We start from the raw sequence: 7,855 nt of genomic DNA on the forward strand, positions 1-7,855 counted from the left end.
GGGTTTTCTTTATGTTTTGTATTCTTTATTCTTCTGAGATGTTTTCTTATTTAGTTATGAACTAAAACCCCTAAATACCTAAGGGGAATGAAACCTAAGACGAATCTTGTTATTATTTTCTGAATTGTATGATAAACATTTAACTTGTTCTTAATTATGTGTTCTTAATTCTTGTTTTGATATCCCAGGATACTGATTCAAGACATGCTCTTATTCAGAGGAGGAATAGAACCTGTCTAAGAGTACTTTTGTCATAATTAAACGGAGTTGATTGCACGCCTAGAAATAGGGTGAGAAGATTTTGCCGGATTAGGGTGAAACCTAATAAGGGGATCCATAGCTCGAGTTAATGCAACCCGAGAGTGTTAATTAGAGAAAGTTTCGGTTATTCAATCTAGGGATTAGACGTTATTAGTCTTGAATAGGGATAATAACTTAATGTAGGGATCTCTACGGAACAAGTTGAACGAATAAATCGTCTGATTCGGAGCCAGAATAACAAGTAAAGTCTAGGTGGATTTTTCCTTAGGTATTGTCTTCATTCAATCGATTTTCCCAAAAGCAATTCCCCAATTCTTTTCTCTGTGAGTTCTTAGTTTAGGTAATTAGTTAATTAAAACAAAACCTCTTTATTCTTAGGCTAGATAATAAAAAGACAGTCATTACTAGTACTTTTAGTTCCTTTGGGTTCGACAATCCGGTCTTGCTAAAACTATACTACTGTTCGATAGGTACACTTGCCTACATCACGATAATAGTTAGTCCAAGAACGAGTAATTATAAATATTTAAAACCTATCACGAAACCTCGCGATCAAGTTTTTGGCGCCGTTGCCGGGGAACTGAAATATTAGGAACACTCAATTTTTATTACTTTAGCCATTTATTTTTCTTGCAATTTAATTTAATTTAATTATTATTTATTAACTTCTTTTTTCCTTCTCTTGGCAGAGTTTATGACTAGAAGAAACCCATCGGGAACATTACTATTTGACGAAGAAATCAATTGCACAGTTTGTAGAAACCAAAGAGAAATAAGGCGAAGCTTAAGATACACGGAGAAAGCAAGAAGACGATACTCAACCCTTGTGACAGCCCTAAAGTGACCCTAGTCGGAAAGCGATTTCGAGACCGCTAAACCGAGTCACCAAATTATTTGAATACGATAATTATTGTCTAAAATATGTGAATATGAATGTGTGAAAGTTTTAAGCTTCGATTTAGTTAATTGCATGTGAATTTAGTTAATAGGACTTATGTGTGACACTTTGGAAATGTGATAGGTTAATCTATAAGGATCTATTAGTGCATGTAATCAAAAGGGTGGACTTGCATGTCAATTTCCCCACTTAATTAGTAGTGGCCGGCCATGACAATGAGGGTGGGCAAAATGTGATGGGTAAAACATGTCATAAACATGTTGTGTTAATGCTTTATGTTAGAAATGATAAAATAAGGAGCATGGTAATAAAATAATGAAAAGGAAAATGATGAAGAAAAAAAAAAAGAAAAAAGTTCTCATGTTGTTGAACTTGGCCGAATAGAAGAAAGAAAAAAAAGGGAAAGAGCTTGGAGAAAATCGGCTATGGTGGTTCACTAGACTAAGGTATGTTGATGTTGGTCCATGAGATTCATGCATATTTTTAGTTGTTAGCTTGAGTTCTACCTAGCCCATGGTTTAAATCTTTGCTATGAGATGGAGATGATATTCGGCCATGGGTGTTGCCTTCTTGGTTGGTGTTTGATGTTATGGTGATGAGGCATGAAGATGAGCTAAGTTTCGGCTAAGGTGGACTTGTGTTGATGTCATTTGCATGCTAAGTGTGAAGCTTTGTAATGATACATGTGATGGTGATTGATGACTCTTGGATTTTCTTTTTAGCATTTTTGAGTTAGACATTAAGTTCTTTGTTTAACCCATGACCAAAATTGAAATGGTATGGTGTCTTGATGCATTCGGCCGTGGTAGGAAGTAGATGAGAATTGGTAGTAAGGTGAAGTGCAAATGTTAGTATTTGATTACTAGTGTATATATGTGTATTAGCGAGTTTTGAACTTGAAACAAAATGGTATGTAGTCAATACAAGTAACCATATTTGTAGGAAGTATTAAGCATATAATCGACCTCAACATAGACATGCATATTCGCCACATGAGGTAGATTGGTGTTGCATGTATTCGGTTAGAGGCAAGCATATTGATGCTTTTATCTTGGCTTAGATAATCGGCTAAAAGAGAGTGTGGGCTAATATGTTGAGTTGATTCATGATTTCATATATATGTGACTCTAATGTCTAATGTATATATGGGTTAAGTACCTTGAGTTTCTCTTTTTGATGTTCAAATGATTAAATCAATTTATTTGTTAAATTAAGCTCAAGAGCAAAGGGGAACTAAATCCGATAAAGGGAAGGAAAAAGTGATCGAATAGCCGTCGAAATCGCTCGACAACATCCGAGGTAAGTTTTCGAGTAATGAAACTTAGTTTACGATTTGATTAAGTCATGACGTATAATCATAACAAATATACGGTGATATAATGATTCTACTTGAATTATATGTTGAGTTAATTAGTCTATACGTATGATGGGTAGTGTATGTGCATAGAGATCATGTCACAAAGCAAACCAAATCATGTTGTTTGTATGTGGCTATTGAGTAGAAAAAGGAATGCTTAATAATTGACTTGTGTTTGAATTCTATTTATGAAAATGAAATAAAGATGTGTCATGATTTCTGATATGTGCATGAATATTCGGATGATAACGGGCTAAGTCCGAAGGCATTTGTGCTAGTGACTAATTCGGGCTAAGTTCAAGGCATTTGTGCGAGTTACTAATTCGGGCTAAGTCCCAAGGCATTTGTGCGAGTTACTATATCCGGCTAAGTCCCAAGGCATTTGTGCGAGTTACTATATCCGGGCTAAGTCCCGAAGGCATTTGTGCGAACTACTATATCCGGGCTAAGTCCCGAAGGCATTTGAGCGAGTAGCTATATCCGGTTAAAGCCCGAAGGTACTTGGTTTGGGAATGAGCGATCTTGCTGTAATAATTTCAATTAATATGCTCGTAAAATCCCAATGATGAGGTATGTTTCGTACATGCATTGGATTAGTTGATTCCTTTTAAATAGTATTCGCTCAGTCGATTAATGAGCTTCCGGCTTTTGGTTAAGTTGATCTCTTATGTATGAGTATAAGGGTTGGTAATGTGAAGTAGGTATGATTTTGAGAATGTGTGTATATGAAATTATCCGTTTAGTCATATGAATGCTATACTTCAATTGTGCCTAATTTCATTGCTCAAAACTTACTAAGCATTAAATGCTTATTCTGTTTCTTTGATTCTCTGTTTTATAGATTTTGGTTCGTCACCATCGGACTCGGGATTGTCGAAGTCGAAGTCGTCCACACTATCAAAGCCCTTTTGGTACACTTTTGGTTGAACTCGAAAATGGCATGTATAGGACTACCCTTTTGTTGTTGGTCATGTACCCTTTGGTTTTGTATAAATTTGGATAGCCATGCGAAAATGGCTTATATATACTTTGAGCATAGCATTATAATCATTTTGTATGTTGTTCATTGAGAGGTATGGAAATGTTTGGTAACGATTAGCCATTGGAATGGTTAATCATGATCATTTTGGTGCTTTGTATGACAAATTCTAGTCGATTCATGGAAAACCATGAAATAGGTAAAGTTTACCTTAAAAACAGATGCTGACAGCAGTAGTGGTGTGGATTTGAAAAATCACTAAAAATAGTAGAAATGGAATTAAATAGTTAATAAATTATGTAATCGAACTTTGATGAATCTACTTTCATATGGAATAAACGAAACAATCATATGAGTCGTAGTTTAGGAGATATTTAAGTTTTCATGGAACAGGGCCAGAGCGATTTCTGGATCCCCTAATCTGACTTTGGAAATTCACTATAAATTAACCAGAGATAATTAGAAGTCATGCCATATATGTATAGATTCCTTTTTGAGTCTAATTTCGTTAGAAACAAATGGTATAAGTAATGAAGCCCCGTACAGGAAGATATTTAAGTCATAATGCATGAAGGTCAGAGCAGTCGAACCCTGAAACAGGGGAGACTTTAACTAATAAACTGTACTAATTTACTCGACCAAAAATTCTAGAAAAACATTTGTAGATGGATATATGAGTCTGGTTTCAGGTAAAATTTACGAAACTGATTTTTGAGTTTTGGAACTCAAGATATGATTTTTAAGGTAACAGTGACGCAGTTAGCCAGCTTGTCTGGAAATTTTTAAAATGGACTGTGAAAATAAATGAAATAAGTCCGTAAATACCTCGTGTTTGACTCCGGCAACGGTCTCGGGTACGGGGTGTTACAACCCCCAACAGAAGAGATGGCTGAAAACCAAGGCAATCAGCTAGCTCCTGCAATTGCGGCTAATCAAAATCCTACTCCACGTACTATGTATGACTATGCTAAACCTTCTTTAACAGGAATTGAGTCAAGTATAGTTAGACCTGCTATTGCTGTGAATAATTTCGAACTGAAACCTAACACAATTCAGATGATACAGCAGTTTGTTCAGTTTGATGGTTTGCAGGATGAGGATCCCAACACTCACTTGGCGAATTTTTTTAGAGTTTTGCGGCACTTTCAAAATTAATGGAATTTCTGATGATGCCATTCGCCTTCGATTATTCCCTTTTTCACTGAGAAACAAAGCTAAACAGTGGTTAAACTTGTTACCACGAGGGTTTATCACTACTTGGGAACAAATGACCGAAAAATTTCTACTAAAATATTTTTCGCTGGCTAAAATAGCTAAGTTACGTAATGATATCTCTTCTTTTGTGCAGATGGACATAGAAACACTTTACGATGCATGGGAGAGATACAAGGATCTGTTGTGAAGGTGCCCTCACCATGGGTTACCTCTATGGCTGCAAGTTCAAATGTTTTACAATGGTGTGAATCCCTTGACAAGACAGATGATTGACGCAGTTGCTGGATGAACCATCAACAACAAAACACCTGAAGAGGCTTATGAATTCATTGAAGAAATGTCACTGAATAATTATCAGTGGCAAGTCATGAGGACTAAGTCAATAAAAACAGTCGGCGTTTATAACGTCGACTCAGTTACTATGCTGTCAAATTAGGTAGAACTTCTCAATAAAAAGATTGATGGTTTACTCGGTTCTACGTAGGTACATCCAGTAATGAGGTGTGACTCAAGTGGAGGAGGTGTGCATACAGAATATCAATCCTTCAATCCTACAACTGAAGAGGAACAAGTCAACTATATGAGTAACAATAACTTTAGATTTCAAAATAACCTATATAATAATACTTATAATGCAGGTTGGAGGAACCACCCAAATTTCTCCTGGGGTGGTCAAGGGAATTAAAAGCCACAAAATCCTCAGGGTTTTCAACAGTCACCTTATCAACAAGAGAAGAAACTGAACCTTGAAGAGATGCTCTCTAAATTCATCTCGGTATCAGAAACCCGTTTCCAAAATATCGAGACAGCACTTAAGAATCAACAAGCATCGATCCAAGGGCTCAAAACTCAGGTAGGCCAGCTATCCAAACTAATCTCCGAATGACCACAAGGTAGCTTACCAAGTAATACTGAACCTAATCCAAGGGAACACCTCAACGCAATTAGTACTTAAGATAAGGACGGATTCATTATGCCAGAGCCAGAATTGATGCAAGAAACTGTGGTGAGCAGAGGTAAAAGTGAGGTAAGCCATAACAAAATGGTGAATGAAGAATATAGACCTCGTGTCCCATACCCTAACGTGACAAGGAAAGACCGCTCAGACAAACAATTCAGTAAATTCCTCAAACTTTTGAAAAAATTACATATTAACTTACTGTTTATTGAAGCTCTGTTACAGATGCCAAATGCAATAAAATTTTTAAAAGAGCTTCTAGTAAATAAGTGGAAGTTGGACGAAGCGTCACATGTAGAGCTAAACGCATTCTGCTCAGCTATCCTACAGAATAAGCTACCCCACAAATTGAAAGATCCAGGGAGTGTTACAATTCCTTGCTTAATTGGTAGTTTAGATATAAGTCATGCATTACCTGATTTAGGGGCTAGTATTAATGTCATACCTTAGAAAATGTTTAAGCAACTAGGTCTTGGGAAACCTAAACAAACTAGGATGAGCATTCAATTGGCAGATAAAACTATAAGATTTCCTAGGGGTATTATTGAAGATTTACTAGTGAAAGTAGATAAGTTCATATTTTCCGTTGATTTCATTGTTCTAGACATAGAGGAGGATAATAACACCCCTTTGATTCTAGGGAGGCCCTTTTTAGCAACTGCTAAAACAATTATTGATGTTGGCAAGGTGAGCTTACACTTCGTGTGGGAGATGAAACGATCACCCTTCAAGCTCGTAATTTTGGCATCACATCGAACATTGAAGGTAATGGTCTACATCAATCTACTAAAACTGACAATATGACTTTGCAGAAATTGAGCTTCAAAGAAGTTCACGAGCCATGTTCCAGAAATGATAGAGGACACATTCATGAAGAACGAAGGCTACGGATAGAGGAGCTAGACGAATGGCGAGCACATAAACCGAACACACGATAAACCAAAATTATGCCAGAATGAGTTCGATACCTCTCCAAATTTACTTAAGGTTGGTGATAAGGTCTTATTAGATACCGCAGATCCCCACATTGTCACTACCACACCGAATGAGGAAATCCCTCTTACGGTACTTAGTATTTTTCCATTCGGTACGGTGGAGGTGAGTCATCCCAAGTTTGGTACTTTTAAGGTAAACAACACCCGATTAAAACCTTATTTTGATGAGATTGATAGCAGGTACGAGGAGTATAAACTCCTCAAACCACCATGACCATTCATTGAAGAGGTAAGTCGAGCTTAGACTATAAATAAACACTTCTCGAAAGGTAACTCGAGCACTAACATTATTAATTTCTTTAAATTTTGGTATTTAACTCCTAACCTACTAATAAAGATGTTGAATACAGGTGTTTCCACAGAGACACGGCCAAGCACACGGGCGTGCTTAAGGCTGTGTGAAAACAGGGCAAAAGATTTCCCTAACACGGGCTACGATAAAATGCCACGGCCGTGTGACATGGCCGTGGTTGAGCCTGCCAAAACAACACAGGCATGCGACACGCCCGTGTGGAAGACCGTGGTTGAAACTGAGAAACTAGCACAAGCGTGCGACACGCTCGTGTCTAACACCCGTGGTTGAACCTGTTAAAATAACACGGGCGTGGGGATTGAACAAATAGGCGTGGGAGAAGCGAACGAAGCTAGACATGGTCATGTGACACGGCCGTGTGAACCCGCATGCCCAAGGAACACGGACGTGTACTAAATGTCAGACGCGCCCAAATTTGAAATTCGCGAATCGCATGGGCTGAAATTGGGGAACACGGGCGTGTGCCATGATCGTGTGCCCCAAAATCTATAAATACCTTGCACTATTCACTTTCTTTTCCATTCAAAAACCCTAACCCTAGCCGCTACAACTCCACACGACCCCCCTCCATGCCCGTGCGCCACCTCCAACTTCGTTTTTAAAGCTCAATCTCTCTCCCTTAGCGTTTGTTTACTCCTTTCACTTCTATTTTACTCATTATTAATGCTTATTACAATAATCTCCATTACTTTTGAACTAGTTTTCATTTTTGTTCAGTACTTTATCATTTAGTTTGCATTTTTAGGTTCTTTATTATACATTTCGAATTAAATCAAGTTGTTAGACACACCTCATATCCATGACATTACTATGCTTATTTTCATGCTATTATCATGCCAATGTCTATCATTTAAATTGTATTCCTAGGTTAGTTACCAT

At 37.4% G+C, this 7,855-nt stretch overlaps 1 non-coding gene across 1 annotated transcript; it reads right to left on the reverse strand.

Annotated features, from left to right (window-relative positions):
• Positions 1-4,810: 4,810 nt before the first annotated feature.
• On the reverse strand, positions 4,811-4,917 carry LOC128287743 (small nucleolar RNA R71). Its single transcript, XR_008278443.1, has one exon. It is a non-coding gene; the product is annotated as a small nucleolar RNA R71 (small nucleolar RNA).
• Between the last annotated feature and the right edge of the window lie 2,938 nt (positions 4,918-7,855).

This window comes from Gossypium arboreum, chromosome 13, assembly GCF_025698485.1.
Source record: "Gossypium arboreum isolate Shixiya-1 chromosome 13, ASM2569848v2, whole genome shotgun sequence".
Lineage (NCBI taxonomy): Eukaryota > Viridiplantae > Streptophyta > Magnoliopsida > Malvales > Malvaceae > Gossypium > Gossypium arboreum.